Genomic DNA, 22,266 nt, shown 5'->3' with positions numbered 1-22,266 from the left:
GTACAATATTGAGAGAGTAAGTATTTGCTAGAATACATCTTTAAGAAATCTACTTTATCAAAAAAGTTATCTTTAAAAGAGAACAAATAACTTCCTTCACTTATGAATTGAAAAATTAATTTCTTTTGTGAATAATTTGAATTCTCGCTTTATTTTGATTGTCTCAATTCTCAATTCTGAATAATGTTAGTGTTGTATTTTTCTTTTCTAACGTATAATATAATGTTTATTGATGAGACAAATTCAAAAACTTTAAACTTTCAGGCTCAATGTCACATTTTCATGTTCACTTATGTGTGTTTGTTTTCATATGCCTTAATTTCTATTGTACAACCTAAACAAATATTTTTATAAATAAGCAGGCAATTGTCAATTTATTATTCTTCATATAAATTTGTAATAGTTATTATTATTTTTTTATCGAGTTAGCTAAATAAATTTAACTCATCATTTTCAGCATTTTATATACACATTTGGCTTTAACTTTTATTTTGTAACCCCCACTCATTTTTCATCCTTCCAGTTTTAAAAGTGCAAGTACTCTGATATTTGAAGCGTTAATCCTCTCTGCTCTCCAGGGTAGGAGTAAAGTCTGCGTACACATTACCCTCCCCAGACCCCATTTGTGAGATCCCATTGGGTTGTTGTTGTTGTTGTAATCCTCCTAGAAGTGCATATTGACACGAGCTCCTTCCTCAAATAGGAACAAAAACAAATTTCTTATCTTATGAAGTACATTTTCCAATTCGAGCTTTAATTTATTTGATATGTTCTACTTTCTAGTACTAATACTTTAATGCTACAAGTTTGAGATCTTTGTTTTTTTTTCATTTTTCTTTGTTTGTGTTTTCTTTGTCTTCTCAGGTATAAGTATTAAGAGGGTAAACTTTTATCCACAATCGGTGTTTATGGAAAATTAATGCATTACATGTATTTGCATACAGATTCTCTCACTTATCCATGAAGCTCGCAATATTTGCCCCGATAAACCCCAATTATTTAATTTTTCATCTCCCCTAAATTTGCCTACACCTTGAACTTGTTCGAAAAATGTAGGATTCTTAGTAAAACAATTTTGCTACTGTCACGATGTCACGACCCCAAATTTTCTCCATAGGAGGTCGTGATGGAACCTAGTCTCTAAGACTAGGTAATCCTATCAATGCGGAATAATAATAATAAATATCTAAAATAAATAAACTACAATTCAAACAATTACAACTCCCAAAACCCGGTAGAAATAAGTCACAAGCTTCTAAGAAATTATTCTCTACGTCTCTATACATCAGAGTCTAAAACAAATAAGGAAGACAACATAGTAAGATAGAAAGGGACTCCGGAGTCTGCGGACACTGGCAGATATACCTCGAAGTCTCCTCGTACAGCTAGTTTACTGATGCCTGGTCTGATAAGATGTACCTGGATCTGCACAAATATATGTGCAGAAGCGTAGTATGAGTACACCATAGCGGTACCCAGTAAGTACCAAGCCTAACCTCGGTATAGTACTGACGAGGTCAGGTCAGGTCCTACTAGAAAATAAATAATGGCATGATAAAATATTTAATAATATAATAAGATAAAATGACAATGGAAATGAATCAACTAGTATGTCACCATTTAATTACACCAAATAATGGCAATTTATACCTCGTGGAAACAAAACAGAATTCTTTTCAACTTCAAGAAAATCACAACAATAATCAAAGGCAACTGCGGCCATAAATCAATATCAACAAGGGCACTCCCGAGGTACCGCCTCGTAATCCCAAATCATAAATAAATTCACAATCTCTCATTTTCTTATATCACCGCGGGAGCCTTCACAATTTATTTTAAAGAAAATATTTTTTCTGAAATAGCATCCCGCATTTTAGCCATCCTTATCACACCGCATGACTTCTAGTAGATTCCCCTACTAGCCACGCGTATCAAGCAATCCTTATCTCACCGCATGCGTTTTAACACCCAAACCTTATACCACCACATGCGTATCAATATTACAATATATCACAATTTGCACCTCAATACTATATTTTTCAATAAAATTCAAAATTAGTCCAAAAATTTGTCGTGGGGCCCACGTCTTGGAAACAGGAAAAACTTACAAAATCCGACAACCCTACGAGTCCAACCATACCAGTTTCACTCAAATCCGACTCTGAATCGATACCGAAATCTCAAAAATTTATTTTTATGAGATATCTAAAATTTTCCCAAATTTCCATCTCAATACACTAATTAAATGGTGACAACAATGATATATTCATTCATATTGACTAAATCCGTGTTAGAATCACTTACCCAATTGTTTTTCCTTGACAATCTTGCAAACATTGCTTCTGCTCAAGCTCAAGTTCGTCAAAAATGGCAAATGGGACGAAATCCCCAGATTTATAAACTGTCGAGGTAGCCATCGATATTGGGTATCGATCATGGCTTTGATCTTTATGGACCTCAATCCTGGCCTCAGTCATAGCCCTCGATCCTAGGCCTTCGATCCTAGCCTCGGTCATAACCCTCGATCATGGCCCTCGAGCCTTGCCTTCGATCATGGCCCTCAAGATGGGCCTTCGATCATGGCATCGATCCTGAGCGTCGTCCCAGGCTTCGACCCTGGCCATCGACCCTGGCCTTCGACCCTGGGCTCGATTTCTGAGCTTCGATTTCTGCATTTCCAGCAAAAAAAATTGCAGCAGCTTTTTAAGTCCAACTTTTTATCCGTTAACCATCCGAAACTCACCCGAGGCCCTCAGGACCTCAACCAAATACACCAACAAGTCCTAAAACATTATACGAACTTATTTGAAACTTCAAATCACATCAAACAACATTAAAATCACAAATCACACCCCAATTTAAGCTTAATGAACTTTGAAACTTTCAATTTCTACAAACGACGCCGGAACCTATCAAATAAAGTCTGATTGACCTTAAATTTTTCACATAAGTCATAAATGACATAACGGAGTTGTGAAAGATTTTAGAACTGGATTCCGACCCTGATATAAAAAAGTCAACTCTCCGGTCAAACTTCCAAACTTAAATTCCTATTTTAGCCATTTCAAGCCTAATTTAACTACGGACTTCCAAATAAAATTTCGAATACGCTCCTAAGTCCAAAATCACCATACGAAGCTGTTGGAATCATTAAAATTCTATTCCGGGTCATTTTTTCAAAATGTTGACCCAAGTCAAACTTAGCATTTTAACGCCAACTTAAGGAACCAAGTGTTCCGATTTCAACCCGAACATTTCCAAATCCCGAACCAACCATCCCCGCAAGTCATAAATTTATAAAAGAACATATGTGGAGTTTTATTTAGGGGAACAAGGTTCTAAAAGTCAAAATGACCGGTTGGGTCATTACACACGACCCAATTTCCCCTGTAGGTCGTGATGGCGCCCAACGTTACTGCAAGGCAAGCCAACGAGTGAATTACATAGATTATTCCTCTTTTAATAAGTTTTCGAGTAAGTGTATTTTTCCTTAATTACATGATTTAAGAAATAACAGGTTTAAATAAATAAAACGAAAGCAGCTGAGTGCAATCATAACAATAGTAATACTCCAAAACCACAAATCTACTGGTGTGTGCCAAGACCTGGTGTCACAAGTATATGAGCATCTAGTAGTTTATACAAAAATCTAACCACTATCTGAATATAAAGTAGACAGAATGTGAATACAAAAGAGAGACTCTGGGGGTTGCAGAACGGCTCAGGAAGCAGCTCACCAATAAACATCGGGATATCTAGGATGCGCGCTGGTAGGACCACCTGATGCAACTACCTCAAATCTTCCACGGTCGGTGCAGAAGTGTAGCGTGAGTACATAAACAACATGTACCCAATATGTATCAAGTCTAACCTCGAAGAAGTAGTGACGAGGGGTCGACTTCGACACTTACTAAGGGCTAATAATATTAAGATAGAAATTTTAAATAAACATGGGTTATGTAGAAATTCATTAACAAGCAGGAGAAAATATTTCTTTCACAATTTTATAATTCCAAATAGTTCACTTTCCGTATAAGCTGTAACCTTACAAGCCACCACATAATATCAAGGCAACAAGTATTATTATTAAGCACGATTTATGCCGAGGTCGCACGGCCCAATCCAAAATAATATATACACTGCCGAGGATCGAGCGGCATGAACCATAGATGCATCTATCTATTGCCGAGGCATTCGGCCCGCTTCACAAGAAGAGAGGATACTTTATAAGAATTTGACATAATCATTATTAAGGCTAATACACATTGCAATATAATTTCCATTAACTGTCTTTCACCCTTTTATTTAACAAGCTCTAATATAATTTAGGCACTTTAAATAAATAAATAAGGTGCACACAATTCAAGTAGTTCATGATCTGGGTCCTAAAGCTACCCCGACACAAGCATAACTAGTAGCTACGTACGGACTCTCGTCACGTTGTACGTACGTAGCCCCCCACAATTAGAAGCAACATTAATTTGAATCACCTATGGGGAAAATTCCTTCTAACAAGTTTAGACAAGAGACTTACCTCGTCTCAAAACTCACTTCCCGGTTACAATTTCGCTATAAAGCCTCAACTCGATGCCGAAAAATCTGAAACTAGTCAAACATTATATAGTTTAATTAATACATGCACAAAAGTTCATAACTTAACTATTAGAGTAATCACCCAACCTAAATTTGGAAGATTTCTAAAATTCACACCGGGACCATGTGCCCGGATTCCGGAAATGTTTGAAGGAAATCATTACCCATAACCTTAAGCACTTAAGTATACAATTTTCATCTCATTCCGTAACCATTTTCGTGGTTAAAATCTCATTTTTATCAAAACCTAGGTTTTCATCTAAACCCATGATTTTTCACAATTTACATGTTACAATCTACCCATAATCTCACAATCTACCTATGTAAACCTATTGTATTTATCTCACAATAGGTTGAATTTACTTACCTCCAAGTTGCTAGGTGAATACCCCTCTCAAGAAGCTCCAAAATCGCCCAAATATACAGTGAATGGGCTCAAAAATGGCCGAGTCCCGTTTTTAAAACATTCTGCCCGGCACAGTTGCCCCCTTCTTCGCGAACGCGGTAAGGGCCTCGCATTCGCGAAGGCAAAGTCTGCCCAGGTACTCAAGTTCCTCTTCGCGAACGCGACAGGTTCTTCGCGATCATGAAGTCTAGGCCAGCCCAAGCATCGTGAGGCAATAAGCCCCTCGCGAACGCGAAGACTAACGACCCTCAGACCCCTGGCCTAAAATCTTTCTACGCGAACGCAAGTGGGCCTTCATGAATGTGTAGGTCTGGGATCTCAAAGCTTCGCGAACGAGACTTCCTACCTGTGAATGCTAAGTACAATCACCCAGCTTCCCAAATCCTTCATCACGAATACGGACCTGCTCGAAGTCTCGAAACGAGTAAAATAACAACAAAATTAAGAATCACACCCCATAGCCAAATTGAACCAATTTATGAATTTCAAGTTTCCAATTAGCTCCAAACGCGCTGAATCATGCCTAAACCACTCGGAATGATACCAAATTTTGCGTGCAAGTCGTAAATCACTATACATAACTATTCCTAGGCTCGGAATCCCAAACGAACTTCGATAACACCAAAACCTACTCCAAACTAGATATAAAGAGCTCTAAATCCTTCAATAAGGCAATTTTTACTATTAAGCACCGAAATGCTCCATGGTCATCCAAAACCTAATCCGAACATACGCCCAAGTCCAAAATCATCATACAAATCTATTGGAACTGTCGAATCCCGGTTCCGAGGTTGTTTACTCAAAATGTTGACCAAGGTCAAACTTAGCCTTTTTAACCAACCTTAAGGAGCCAAGTGTTCCGATTTCAACCCGAAATCTTCCAATTCCCAAACTAACCATCCTCGCAAGTCATAAAATAGTACAAGCACATAAGGGGAGTCTTATTTAGGGAGACGGGGATCTAGAAGGAAAAATGGACGATCGAGTCATTACATTCTCCACCTCTTAAACCAACGTTCGTCCTCGAACGGGTCTAGAATCATACTTAGAGTGCTGAATAAGTGTGGATATATGCTCCGCATGTCCTCCTCGGCCTCCCAAGTTGTTTGTTCGACTGGTTGGCCCCTCCACTGAACTTTTGCTGTAGAAATCTTGTTGGACCTCAACTGGCGAACCTGCCTATCAATAATGGCAATTGGCTCCTCCTCATAACCTAAGCTCTCATCTAGTTGAACTGTGCTGAAGTCTAAAACATGCGACCTGTCAGCATGATACCTTTGGGGCATAGACACGTGGAAAACTGGATGAACTCCCCAACTCGCCTCAACACTTCAAAGTGACCTATAAACCTTAGGCTTAACTTGCCCTTCTTCTCGAACCTCATGATTCCCTTTATCCGCGAGACCTTCAAGAGAACTTTCTCATCACCATAAATAATAATTCGCACCCCTTCTGAAATCACTCCTGAATCAACTTTACCTTTTCAAAGGCATCCTTCACCAAATCAGTGCCATATAATTTAGCCTTGCCGAGCTCAAACCATCCGATGGGTGAATGAAATCGTCGACCATATAAAGCCTCAAATGGAGCAATATCGATACTTGGCTTGTAAGAAAACCCAGCCAAAGGCAAGAATCGACCCCACTGCCCTCCAAAGTCAACCACACAAGCCCTGAACATATCTTCCAAAATCTAGACTGTCCGTTCCGACTGCCCGTCGGTATGTGGATGAAGGCTGTGTTGAGTTCTACATGGGTACCCAACTCCCTCTGCACTACTCTCCAAAAATCTGAAGTAAACTGGGGGCCTCTATCTGATATAATGGAAACAGGTACACCATGTAACCGAACAATCTCTTGAATATAAATTTGGGCCAACCTCTCTGAGGTGTATGTAGTCACAACCAGAATAAAATATGCTGACTTGGTCAACCTATCGACAATGACCCAAATTGCATCAAACTTCCGCAAGGTCCGCGGCAACCCAACTACGAAGTCCATAGTAATGCGCTCCCATTTCCACTCAAGTATAGTCATCTGCTGAAGTAGACCACATGGCCTTTGATGCTCATACTTAACCTGCTGACAATTTAGACACCTTGCAACATACTCAACTATGTCTTTCTTCATCCGCCGCCACCAATAATGCTGCCTCAGGTCGCGATACATCTTTGTAGCACCTGGATGAATAGAATACGGAGAACTGTGTGCCTCTACTAGTATTTTCTCCCTCAAGCCGTCAACATTAGGGACACATAGGCGACCCTGGAGTCGCAAAACACCATACTCACCGATAGTAACCTCCTTGGCACCACCCTGCAGTACCATCTCTCTGAGAACCAATAAGTGCAGATCATCAAACTGTCGAGCCTTGATCTGCACAAATAGTAAAGACCGGGGAACGACGTATGCGGGAACTCGGTTGGGCTCTGAAATATCCAAAATCACCAGTCTGTTAGCCGAGGATTGGATGTCCAAAGCTAGTGGTCTCTCCTCCACTAAAATAAATGACAAACTACCCATACTCTCTGACTTTCTGCTCAAGGCATCTGCCACTACATTCGCTTTGTCCGGATGATAAAGGATGGTAATATAATAATCTTTTAGTAACTCAAGCCACTTGCGTTGTCTCAAATTGAGATCCTTTTGCTTGAACAAATGCTGCAAGCTGCGATGATCGGTTTAAACCTCACAGGACACTCCATATTATGCCTCCAGATCTTATGAGCATGTACAATCGCGGCCAACTCGAGGTCGTGTTCAGGGTAATTCTTCTCATGGGGATTCAGCTAACGTAAATCATAAGAAATAACTTGACCCTCCTCCATCAATACACAAACCAAACCAACGCGCGAAGCATCGCAATACACAATATTCATCCCCGAACCGGAAGGCAACACTAACACTAGTCAAAAGTGCTGCAATAGATGAAAAGCCCTCCACAAACAGACGATAATAACCTGCTAACCCCAGGAAGCTCCTAATCTCAGTCGCTGTGGTAGGATGATGTAAACTCTGAACTGCCTTGATCTTCTTGGGATCAACCTTAATACCTTTGCCGATACAATATGTCCCAAGAATGCTACAAAATCTAGCCAAAACTCACACTTGGAGAACTTAGCATATAGCTTCTGTTCCCTCAAGGTCTGAAGCACCACTCTCAAATGCTGCTCGTGCTCCTCCAGGCTACGTGATTAGATCAAAATTTCATCAATGAAGACAATGGCGAACGAATCAATTTGTGCCCTGAACACCTTGTTCATCAAATCCATAAACTCTACTGGGGCGTTAGTCAAACTGAATGGCATTACTAGAAACTCGTAATTTCCATATCTAGTCCGGAAGGTAGTCATCGGAAAATTCGAATCCGGAATCTTCAACTGATGGTATCCCGATCTCAAGTAGATCTTAGAGAACACTCTGGCACCCTACAACTGGTCAAACAAATCATCAATACGCAGCAACGGGTACTTGTTCTTAATGGTAACTTTGTTCAGCTGGCGGTAATCAATACACATTCGCATAGTCCCATCTTTTTTCTTCACAAATAATACTGGTGCGCCCCAAGGCGACACACTTGGTCGGATGAACCCCTTCGCTAGCAACTCCTCGAGCTGCTCTTTCAACCCCTTGAACTCTTTTGGAGCCATGCAGTACGGTAGGATAGATATAGGCTGGATACCTGGAGCCAAATCAATATAGAAATTAATATCATGATCTGGTGTCATGCCTAGAAGATCAGAAGAAAATACATCGCTGAACTCTCGTACTACGGGCACTAAATCAATCGCCGAAACCTCTGCAGTAGTGTCCCGAACATAGGTCAGATAAGCCACACAACCCTTCTCAACCATGTGTCAAGCCTTCAAAAAGGAAATAACCCGACTAGATGCACTGATAGATGAACCCTTCCACTCCAATCTAGGCAACTCTGGCACCACCAAGGTAATAGTTTTGGCATGGAAATCAAGGATGGCATGATATGGAGATAGCCAATTCATGTCCAGGATGACCTCAAAGTCGGTCATATCAAGGAACAGAAGATCCGATCTAGTCTCATAACCACAAAAAGTAATGATGCAAGATTGATAGATCATATTCACAACAATGGAGTTTCCCACAGGAGTGGATACATAAATAGGAGTACCCAGGGACTCATGAGAATCACCCAGGAAATGAGCAAACAGAGATGAAACATATGAATACATAGACCTTGGATCAAATAGTACTGAGGCATCTCTACCCCAGATAGAAATAATACCTGTGATCACGACATCTGAGGCCACAACATCTAGTCTAGCCGAAAAATTATAGAACCTAGCTAGAGCGCCACCTGATTGGCCTTCACCTCTAGGACAACCCTTACCCACTTGACCCCCGCCTATGGATAGCCAGAAGACTGGTGGGGCGGCTGGTGCTGAAATCATAGACTGTTGATCCTGCTGCACTGCTTTTCCATGAAGCCTGGGGCATAATCTCCACACATGACTGAAATCCACATACTCGAAACAACCTTTCGGTACAGTGGATTGATGACCTGAAGTCTGACCCTGATGGCCTGAATACTCACTGGAGGAAGCATAGATAGCTGGTGGGCGGTAAGAACTCTCTAGCATAACACTGAAATAAGGCTGCACTAGAGCACCTTGAGGAGGCGGCAGTGCTGGATATGCAGGCCTCCTAGGCTGACCCCTCACGGACTGACCCCTGCACCTTGTCGGGGTACCATTGGATTCTCCAGAATATCGGAACCGTTTGTTCGTTGCTGCCCGCTCTCAGCTCTACTAAAAAACACCCTTGATCATCTGAGCTATCTCCACAACTAGCCCATAAGAAGTCCCCATATCCACCTCTCGAGCCATGGTGGCCTGGATAGCTGAGTGAAAAATGGTGACAAACTTCCGTACTCTCTCTACATCGGTAGGAAGTATCATAAGTGTATGGCGAGACAACTCAGAGAAACTCATCTCGTAGTCAGTCACGTGCATCTAACCCTACTGAAGTTGCTCAAACTGAAACCGCAACTCTTCCCTCTGAGATGGTGGAATATATCTATCCAATAAGAGGCATGTGAACTGATCTCAAGTCATGGGAGGAGAACCTACTGGTTTGCCGAGAAGTATGTCTGCCACCATCTACGGGCCCTGCCCTCCAGCTGAAAGGTGGTGAAGTCCACCCCGTGGGACTCTAATATCCTCATGTTTTGTAGTCTGTCCCTGCGCCGATCAATAAAATCCTAGGGGTCCTCATGTCTCTCACCTCCTAAAGCAGGAGGATGAAGCCGGGTCCATCTGTCTAATAGCTTCTGCGGATCGTATCGCAGCAAGTCCGGGATCAGGTATAGCTGCTCCAACTTGCTGAGCTCTGCCCACGGGTAGTGCACCCGGGGTCTGATATACAGTAGTTGCATGCCCTGGAGCCTGAGCAGTAGGGGTCTGTGCCCCCTCTTGCCTGAGATGTGGCTGGGTCCACTAGAAATAAACCAACTTAAGTTATAGTATCCATTAACCATAGCATACGACCCATGACCTACTGGAATCCCGGTGCGAATATGAAATCTACCGGGGCTGGCTCTACTACGGGAACCTTCCCCTGCTTCTCAATAATGGGATCCTCTATTGGATCTATTGGCGGCATAGCGGGAGCAATGCTGGGATGTCCTCATCCTCTACCACGGGATGGAGCCCTCCCTTGGCCTCAGTCTCACCCCCTAGCAACAAGGGGAGCAGCTCTTCCCTAGTCAGGAACATCCTTAGAGTGCGTTCTCATCATCTGTGAGAGAATTAGAGAAAGATACTTAGTAACACATCAACTACATGATAGAAGATGAAAAGGGGTAGTTTCCTAACATCGTATAGTCTCTCGAAGATAAGTACGAACGTCTCCGCATCGATCCGCAAGACTCTATTAGGCCTGCTCATAACTTGTGAGATCTACGTGAACCTAGTGCTCTGATACCATGTTATCACGACCTACTTTCTCCTGTAGGTCATGATGGCGCCCAACGTTACCGCTAGGAAAGCCAACTAGTGAATTAGACAGATTATTCCTCTTTTAATAAGTTTCTGAGTAATTGAATTTTTCCTTAATTAAAAGATTTAAGAAATAACATGTTTAAATAAATAAAACAAAAGCAGTTGAGTGCAATAATAACCATAGTAATACTCCAAAACCACAAATCTACTGGTGTGTGCCAAGACCTAGTGTCACAAGTGAATGAGTATCTAGTAGATTATACAAAAATCTAACTACTGTCTGAATATAAATACAAAAGAGAGACTCTAGGAGCTGCAGAACGGCATAGTAAGCTGCTCACCACTAAACCTCGGGATATCTGGGATGCGCGCCGGTAGGACTGCCTGATGCACCTGCCTCAGATCATGTACGGTCGGTGGATAAGTGTAGCATGATTACATAAATAAAATGTACCCAGTAAGTATTAAGTCTAACCTCGAAGAAGTAGTGACGAGGGGTCGACTTCGACACTTACTAAGGGCTAATATTATTAAGATAGAAATTTTAAATAAACATGAGTTATGTAAATAATAAAGAAATTCATTAACAAGCAGGAGTAAATAATTCTTTCACAATTTTTATAATTTCAAATAAGTCACTTTCCTTACAAGGTGTAACCTTACAATTCACAACATAATATCAAGGCACCAAGTATTATTATTAAGCACGATTTATGTTGTGGTTGTACGGCCCGATCCAGAATAATGTGTACACTGCCGAGGGTCGAGCGACACGAACCATAGATGCATCTATCTACTGCCAAGGAGTTTGGCCCGCTCCACAAGAAGAGAGGATACTTTATAAGCATTTGACTTAATCATTATTAAGGCTAATACACTTTGCAATACAATTTCCATTAACGGTCTTTCACCCTTTTATTTAATAAGCTCTAATATAATTTAGGCACTTTAAATTAACAAGTAAGGTGCACAATTTAAATTAGTAGCTTCGTACGGACACTCGTCACTTCATATGTACGTAGCCCCTACAATTAGAAGCAACATTAATTTGAATCACCTATGGGGAAAATTCCCTCTTACAAGGTTAGACAAGAGACTTACCTTGTCTAAAAGCTCACTTCCCGGTTATAATTTCACTCTAAAGCCTCAACTCGGTGCCGAAATATTAGAAACTAGTCAAATATTATATAATTTAAATAATACATGCTCAAAAGTTCATAATTTAACTATTAGAGTAATTACCCAACCCAAATTTGGAAGATTTCTAAAATTCATCCCTGACCCATGTGCCCAGATTCCGGAAATGTTGGAAGGAAATCGTTACCCATAACCTTAAGAACTCAAGTATACAATTTTCATCTCATTCCATAACCATTTTCGTGGTTAAAATCTTATTGTTATCAAAACCTAGGTTTTTCATCTAGATCAATGACTTTCCACAATTACATGTTAAAATCTACCCATAATCTATGTATTTATCTCACAATAGGTTGAATTTACTTACTTCCAAGTTTCTAGGTGAATACCCCTCTCAAGAAGCTCCAAAATCTCCCAAAAATGCAGTAAATGGGCTAAAAAATGATTGAGTCCCGTTTTTAAAACATTCTGCCCAGCACAGTTTCCCCCTTCTTCAAGAACGCGGTAAGGGCCTCGCGTTTGTGAAGGCAAAGTTTACCCAGGCACTCAAGTTCCTCTTCGCGAACACAACAGGGTCTTCGCAATCGCGAAGGTTAGGCTAGTCCAAGCATCGCGAATGAGATAAGCCCCTCACGAACGCGAAGAGTAACGACCCTTAGACCCTTGTCACAAAATCCTTCTATGCGAACGCGAGAGGGCCTTCGCGAACGCATAGGCCTGGGATCTCAAAGCTTTGTGAACGTGACTCCCTACCTGTGAATGTGAAGAACAATCACCCATATTCCCAAATCCTTCATCGCGAACGCGAGGGTCCTTCCACGTTCGCGAAGAAGGAAACCCGAACTTGAAATTCTAGTTTTTCCAACTCAACTCTGGGTGGTTCGAAACACACTCGAACCACTCGGGACCCCGTCGAAATGCACCAACAAGTCCATAAACATAATACAAACCTGCTTGAACTCTCAAAATATGTAAAATAACAACGAAACTAAGAGTTACACCCCATAACTAAATTGAACCAATTTATGAATTTCAAGTTTCCAATTAGCTCAAAACGCATTGAATCATGCCTAAACAACTCAGAATGATACTAAATTTTGTATGCAAGTCTTAAATAACTATACAGAACTATTCCTAGGGGCGGAATCCAAAACGGACCTCGATAACAACAAAACCTGCTCCAAACCAAATTTAAAGAACTCTAAAACCTTCAATAAGGCAATTTTCACTATTAAGCGCCAAAACGCTCCCAGGTCATCCAAAACCCGATCCGAACATACGTCCAAGTCTAAAATCATCATACGAACCTATTGGAATCGTCAAATCCGGGTTTTGAGGTCATTTACTCAAAATATTAACCAAGGTCAAACGTAGGCTTTTAGCCAACCTTAAGGAACCAAGTGTTCGATTTCAACCTGAAACCTTCCAAATCCCAAACTTACCATCCCCGCAATTCATAAAAATATAAAAATGACCTGGGAGGGGGGGGTCTTATTTAGGGAGACAAGGATCTAGAAATCAAAATGACTGGTTAGGTCGTTACAGCTACTCAGCAACCATGCATGGATACTTTTGTTTTAGCCAATTATACTACTGGACGGTCTGCCCAGTAGCTAATGTATTAATAATAAAAGAAAAAGAAAAAAAAACCACAAAGGAAGAGTACAAGTAAGGGGGGCAAAAGATACAGTAGTGATCTCCAAACACATACTGAGCTAGACCTTACCTTACAATTCCTATTGAGGCATGAACAACCTCATCTTTTAGAAAGTGTGTAAAAAATAAGAACTCAAAAAAAGTAAGTACTGTATGATCATCATTGAGTTTATAACACACTCTATGATGATATTACATACGATAATGCTTAGAAAATGATAAAATAAAATAAGGTAGAAATTGGATTCTTGCCCCTCATTCATGATACTTGTGAGTTCTTCAAATTGTAGCTCCTTAAAATCCTCTTCAACTATCTTCAATACATCTTCAAAATTCCTCATTTCTTCTTCGATGGATTGGACTTTGTGGATGTGGTCGAGGCTGTCCCTTTTCGCTTTGCATCTCTCGTTGGGAGTATCCTAAGTGTTACTCCTTCATTCACTTTACCATCCCAACGATTCTCCCGTGTGTGTGCCTTGTTGTTTTTTCTACTATGTGTAGGAGAAAAATCTCCACATCTATCCGCCTCAGCTCGGTAGTAATCAAGCAAATCTTCTTCCTCGCCTTCTTCCCAAATTTCAACACGTAAGTTGTTCTCTAGTTGTTAAATAGCATTATGGAATCTTCCTATTGAGCATTTTTGTTTTTACTCGATTTTTTCTGCCCATTTTCAGCCATCTTTGAGGTCACCTGGAATTAAACATTATTGATGATTCGGTCTTCTGCACTATGGCTTAGTTGCTGTTGTCCAGTTGCATACGTCTTCTTATGCTGCTGTTTTGCACTGTCTAGAGTGCTGTTTTTTCCACTGATTAACATCGCATCAGCATTCAATTGTTGCACATCCTTCCCATGTTCCATCATAGAATGATTCTTCTCGTTAACAAGAACATCCGGTACTTTACTTCCCTGGCCAGTTTTATCATCAACAGTTACGGTCTCAAGTCGAGCACGTATGCCATTTGTAATATTTTGATGCTTTTCAGCAACTGTACAATAGGTATTTTCAGCTACTGATCTTGCCTCATCATCTAGCTGCTGCAAATCCTCTTCAGTAGCTAGCTTAGACTGTTGCTGCATTTTCCTCCTCCCTGTATTCGAACTCTTTTGAGCCTCATTGGCGATGGTTTTACGCTCCTGCACCTTAGCTTCATTTATGGTTGTTCATTTTATGAAAACTTCATCCTCATCCACAAGTGCAGCAAACATATTTGGTCCAGTAGCAGTAGAAATTGCACTCATCTGCTGCTTTTTACTCTTCAGTGTTGGCGTTGTTCCTTGCCTCCCATCAGATCTCACTATTTCTTTCCAATCATCCCCAAATGTGTTCTTTATATCTCCATCACCCTTAGTTAATTTTCCACCGAGTGAATGCTCAGCTATAGTCGTGGCAGTAGCTTGCAATGAAGTTGGTTGCACACAATCATCAATTGCCTTTCCCACTACTGTTGCTTTATCAATTGCCTTTCCCACTGCCTTGTAAATCATTGCCAAAGCTCTTGTAGCAGGGATATCAGCTGGAAGTTTATTTTTTACAACTACTGGAGCTGCACCAGTTGTGCTTGACAACACCTGCCCAGCCTTATTAAATTGTTGCCCTAGACATAGCCCCTTAACAACCCCAGCTGGAACATGAAACAAAGCAGCTGCATCTTTCAGTTCTTGTCCCTCCTTTTGGACATTAGCACCTTTCAGGTCTGTTTGTTTACCACTTGTAGCTGCTTGTTGCATTGTAGTCTGCCCAATTGATGCAACTCGACCAAGCTCCTTACCATCCTGCACAACAACATTAGTAACCACTGGTACACTGTCAGTCACAGTAGGAGCAGATGCACCCATAGCCAGAGTTCGATCAAATGTAAAATTCAAGGGAACAGTCGTTTCTAGATTTGACACTACAGTAGCTGAGTGTTGTCTATGTACTGAATGAAAAGCTGGAACAGGTAAACACTTCTCAACAACAACATTGTTATGCAACCTTGCAAGAACTGTAGAAGCAGGGACATCAAAATCTGGCTTAGATCGATCATTCACAGCAGGAATTGCAGCAATTTTAGGTTGCTCAAATATATCCCCAGCATCTAAACCTGGAGCAGCAGTTGAAACAATAATAGAAGTTGTATCAACTACCATTTCCTGTAATTTTTGTCCTGCAGTTGCACCATATATCTGTCGTCTTTCATTGATAATTTGTTGCAAATCCCTTGAAATTTCTGCACAGCAACTTGATCCTCACATTCCTTAGCTTCCTCATTCAGTCCACTATCACGATTCCTTGTCAAAATTATGTGACACATGCTTTCATCATGCCCTTGATGTTTGCAACATATGCAGTACAGAGGCATGTTATCATATACAATCTGTTGAACTGTTTCAACTATTTTTCTAGTGCAGTTATTCAAGAATTGCAATTTTATTTCCTTTGGATGTTTGGCTAGTAAATCTAGGTTAACACTTACGCTAGCTGTACTTGGTCGTGTCTTTTCTTGTGTCGCCTTATCGATTGCAATTGGTTTTCCAGCAGCTGCTACTATGGACATTAGAGCTCTTCTTGCGAAGAGGTCTGGTGATAAATTGGGCAGCGTAATCCACACTGCAGCCATTGACGTCTTCTTTTTAGGATTGAAATCAAGTGTCCATGGAAAAATTCTAAGTTGATGTTCTTCCCCATTGAATGGTAGATAGTTTACTGATCTCGATAAAGCTATAAAAAAATCATCATATTGATCAAAACGAACCAAAAGTTGTCGACGAACCAGTAAACCTATCAAACAGTTGCCCTTTACGCCAAAGTGTTTGGGCAGTAGATTTTTCCATAACTTCAAATCTGGTACAGCTTGATTAACTTTGATGACAATGGCCTGGTGTAATCCTTCCATCCTTGTAAATTCTTCTTGTTCCTCCATAGAAAACGTTAGAGTTGGAGTTCCATGTATAAGCTCGATAGGATTTTGCTTCGTTGTTGTTGGATTTTGGACGGACCTGTTTGTCATTAACCTTGAGGCATACGAAGCGATGGGATTTGGAGTAGAATTAGTATTTCCCACATCTAAAGGATTGGTAGAAAGCTGCTCATCCATGGCAAAGTGAAATTGCTCAAATCGTCATTCTTAGCCTTAAATCAATAAAAAAGGTCTTTACTTTTAAATTAAATACTTTTGAGTTTCTTTTTAAACCTTTTGAGTAATTAACACACTGACTTTTGAGAATTTGGGTATTATATGAAGGATTAATTCAACAAATTTTGTTTTAATTTGAAAAACTCTCTGGGCTTACTCTTTACTAAAAAAATGCGCCTCGTATGCCCGAGCGTACGCCCCAAATTACGGGGCGTACGCCTCTTGAGAATTTCGCCCCACACCATCGCCCCTGGGCATTTTTGGTACGCCTCGCCCTGGGGCTCGCCCCAGAAATGCCTTTTAAAATAGAGATTCTTAGAACTCATTATACCAGCAATGAAATCCCCCGATTTTTGTCGAAGAGATAGCTCTTCATGTGGAAAACAAACCCCATCGCTTCGAATTGCAAAATCCGAACAAGAATCGTGCTGGAAAATTCTAGCAGTTCCATTGCGATTTCGAGCTACAGTAATCGCGTCACCCAAAAAGAGATCTGAAGCATTTGGGTTTGAGTTTAATGGAGCGCCCAATTGGGGTTTGTACGCCTTTGGATTGGGCATCTTTTGGGACTGGTCCAGTGGATTTTCACCACCGGACGACGGTACAGTGGCCATTACTGTGTTGTCCGGTTACTAGGTAAGTGACTTGCCTAACCTTGTGTGGGGAAAATTCCCTTAGGATTTGTTACTGATTTTACTATGTGAGCGGCGTGTACGCCCATGCATGGATAGTTGCTTCATCTTTTGTGGTATTCTTATTAGTTATTTAAAAGTGGAATTTAATGGCAATCGGTGTGTGCGATTCATTCGGTCCAGTCTTTGTCATAAGTAAACTTTCAAAGAGAAATACTAAAGTTTCCGTGTATCCTATACTAGAAAAGCACGTCTTTAAATATCTGATGTATTGTGAAGAAATTAGACGTTCTTGACGTATCACACTTTTCGTGTGCATGCGCTTTTGCTGCTAAATTTTAGAATATATTTTTAAAAACACTGTATGCATAAAATATTTTTTTTATATATCCATATCACATGTTTGACTTGGGTATTGTTGTGAGGTGCCTTCCTGAGATACCCAGGAAGGGCAACGTAAGGCAATGCAACCGACTTCCGTGTGATTACTTTTTGCCAGTCGAAGGACCGCTCCGCATGCTAGACTAGACTATTAGTGCCGTGAGGGAAAGCCAATATCAGAATCATAATTTGTAACGAGAAAATTGAATGAAAGCTTGCTTGTATTAACAAGGAACAATGATTGAAAGAAAGCCAGCGTGGTGCCAGGAGGGGAGGAGACACTAATGGAGAGATTTGATTGCTTGCAAAAAACTTCTACGACTATACCCTCCTTATATATATCATAAAAATAAAAACTTAAGTTATAGGAGTAGACATAAATAAGCTAGAAAATCATAATGCAAATACAAGAAGTAAAACTACTCTATATTTACATGGAAAGAGACCTAGGCTTATACAAGGGAAAAGCTGGTTCAACGGCCGACACTTGTAAGGGCGGCGTCCTTGTCAATAGCATTAGTGTGCGCAGGACATGAGCGTGTGTGCTGGCTACGGGGCATCTGCTTGTAGGCGCAAGATGCGGACTGGCACTGCCTCCTGACGACCGCTTTTGAGCATCGCCTGTTGCTGGGCGCAGGCGCGGACTATCGGTGTGGAAACATAGGCACATGCGCACTTGTTGCTTGGTGCAGCCAAGACACGGGAACATCCTCCCTGACACTCGGCGACAAGAGGTTTATTAGGGTGTTATGGGGCACAACCATGGAGTCATAGGGTAAGATCGGAAAGCGGCCCATGCATGACATCATGAAAGATTGATGAGGCCATATGTTAAGGAAGTGGTTAAAACGGTGCTCACCAATATATTAAGTAGTAAATGAAAAATTATTTTATCCCTCAATCCCTAATACATACCAACAAGAACAATCAACTACTAGTACAATTAGAGATGGATCTAGAATTTGGATGTGCGAGGTACTAACTATTTTGGGTTTGGTTTAACCATATTTTGAACTTTTTCGATTTAGGTTATTCTTCTTTTCTATTTATATAGACAAAACAATCAAACGAAATAATTTACTCCTTCTGTTCTAATTTACGTATACCTATTTCTTTTTTGGTCTGTTCCAAAAGAATGACCCATTTCTAAATTTGGAAATAATTTAGCTTAACTTCTAATTCTACCCTTAATGAGAAGCTTTTATGACCACACAAATATTCTGGACCCCTTTTGACTTGTTATGACCACAAATTTCAAAAGTCTTTATTATTTCTTAAACTACGTACCCAATCAAACAAGTTCACATAAATTAGAATGGAGGAAGTAATAATTATGACAACTTGGAGCAGAGCTTAAAAATTAAATAATACCACTAATATAAATAATAATATGTCATTCATTTATAATTTTCCTCAACGAGTTTTTATATTCTAAAGCTAGCTATCATGCGACTCGAGGATAGATAACTAAAACTAAAACATATTGTACATGCATATTTTATATTTTGATATTCAAAGTAAAAATGTATACCAATAGAGACTCATAACTTTGAAATACAAGCAAGAATCAATAAAAAGTGCCACATATATATGTGACAGCAAGACAAGGCTGAAGCCTTGATATCAAAAGGGCGACACAGACAGAGATGAACCCAAGATTTAAAAGTCATGATACATTACCGCCTTTGATGTAAATCTATCACTCGCCGTATAAAAACCACAAGGGTGTGCATTTTGTTGAATAATTGAATTTTGATTAATTTATGTTATTTAGTTAACCCGTACAATTAAAAATACTATCTCTTTTTACCCAAATATTAAATGGAATCCTAAAAATGTTCAAACAAGTCAAGGAAGTGCCTATATTAATTTTGATAATTTGATTAAAAGAATAATTCAATTTTGATATATGCTTTTTTTTACTTAAAGAGTAGACCTTTAAATTTAATGTTTTTTCCATCTCAATCCTATTGAATTTAATCGTTTTCCTACAAAAATGTAAGGGGTCGTCTATCTCTTTCTCTTCAATATAAGAGGTGTTTTGGGTAAAATGGAATAACCTGAAAAGAACAAAAGGGCTCGGTCGTTAAAAAGAATAAAATAAGAAAAGACAAAAATAGAGCTCCCGCAGCTTGAGGAAAGAAAAAAACAAGAAAAGAAGAAAAGCACAAAAGGAATAAGAAGAAGATGAGTTCCCTGTTATTGAAACAAAATTGAAATTTAAAGCTTTGATTCTTACAAATTCGAACTCAAGATGCGCAAAATTCTTAACAGGGGCTTCCTCGAGGAGTGACCCCCTTCCTCACTTATGATGGCAGGTGCCAACTCTTATATATTGGAGTTTCTAGATGTAAATCTATACATACATACTGAAACTTTCCGAAGCCCCAGTCTTATGTGTAGGTCCGCCTCCAGCACAAGAGAAGGCGAGAAGCTAAGCCTCGGAGGCATGCTTCATCACCGACACAAGATCGTGCCAAGAAACCTGTAACATGAGAAGGTTGGCTTGTAGTTAGGTGGGACTACGGGCGCCAACGAGCAATTTGAGTGCCGCTGACACTTTGGAGAAGTTGGCACGTGACAGTACACATGCATAAAAGCACAGAATTATGTATGAACAACAACGGAAATTAGCATATTTCATATGATGAAGTGTGGAGTGAATAAGATCAATAGAGACTTCATAAAGGAGGTTTAGCTGACCCAGCTTGAAGTCTACCAACCCTTTTCAAGTTGAGAATGCCACATAAGTCTGATATTCTAATATTACTTCATGAATTTTTCGGCTGATATTCTCGGATAGCCCTTTTTATGCCACTGTTTATATTTTGTTCCTTGTTTTAAAAGATCTGCAAATATAATCTATGCGGTTTACCGATGAAAAAAAAAGAAAATATATCGCCATCGGTTCTGTATAACTATAAACCAAGTGTACATAATACCAATTTGGCATCGTAAGATCAACCATATTAGATTAACTGCAAAATAAAATGATAAGAAAAAGTTAAGAAGCTTTGTCCTAAAAAGTTTTATAAAAGAAACTGAATGCTTATATGGTAAGGGTTGGCACTTACAAATTTTTATTTTCGTGCTGCTAATAACCATATTTTAATTCTCTAAACTTCTAATTTCATGTGATGGCTTCATCCAAAAAAATAGAAAATATTTTCATGGTTTTTATCAACAAAAAGCTTGAGTTCATCAACCAAAGTTTTAACCTAGCGATAATTTCTAGTTTCTTACTGTGACATTTGATTTATTATATCGAATATGTATGGAAGACATATACTCATTGCAGTTCAAATAACTTTGAACAGAACAATTAATCTGAAGTACAAACTATTGCATCTGAACTTTAGGCCAATGATGCATTGACTTGAAGTTCAGTCGTATTCTATATCAAACTTCAAACCAAAAGAAGAAGAATAGTGTGACGAAGAGATAGAAGTGATCATGGACGTCGAGGATCTATTGCAAAGGTCTAGGGAGTGGAAATTTTTACTAGTATTCTCTCTCTAGAGAGAAATTGTCAAGAAGACCTCAAAAAACATAAATTGGCCAAGTGGCCTCCTATTTTCTTTTTCAATTTCTTTTGGATTGAAAAATTGCTAAATGAGTGGCTTAAGGTAGTTAGGGCCTTTTTAACATTTTTTAAAACTTGTGGGTCACCTATAAGGTTTGAAAAACCTTATTTCACCAAAATATTTCTCTATTTTCTATTTCATCTCTCTATTGTCTATTCTCACTCTCACTCAAAGTCTACCCGTAAAAAAAAAAGAACAAGATCAAGGTCTAGATTAGTTGACGAAGATCATGTTAGTAAAAATTTGTTTCAAGGAGATTAGCATTAGAGCGTGCTGCTGAGAAGGAGGAAGAAGACTTGGACATAAAGTTAGCGCAAACTCAAATGGAAGAGTAGGTTTCCCAAAAAATGATTTTCGAAGAAAAAAAGGATAGTGATGATAAATCTTTATGTGGGGAGGATGATGAAAATGGTGATGATGCTACATAGGAGGATGAAAATGGTGATGTTGCTCAAAAGGTTGAGAAAAATGCTTAAGAAGAAGAAGAAGAAGAAGAAGAAAGAAGAAGAAGAAGAAGAAGAAGAAGAAGAAGAAGAAGAAGAAGAAGATGATGATGATGATGATGATGATGATGATGATGATGAAGAAGAAGAACAACCTGAAGATAGTAAAGATCGATTGGAAAGTGGAACACATGCAACAGTTGAAGGTGACCAGGATGCTCTGTCAATTATTGTGTTTGTAAGGGTAATCGACGCATCTAAGTACAAATTCAGGACGTTTCTAAGAAAGCATAAACATTTTCCGGCCAAGATTAGTGTGATGTCTTGGATCAATTTATTCC

Source organism: Nicotiana tomentosiformis, chromosome 8, assembly GCF_000390325.3.
Source record: "Nicotiana tomentosiformis chromosome 8, ASM39032v3, whole genome shotgun sequence".
NCBI classification, from domain to species: domain Eukaryota; kingdom Viridiplantae; phylum Streptophyta; class Magnoliopsida; order Solanales; family Solanaceae; genus Nicotiana; species Nicotiana tomentosiformis.
Note: the sequence above shows the minus strand (reverse complement) of the source record.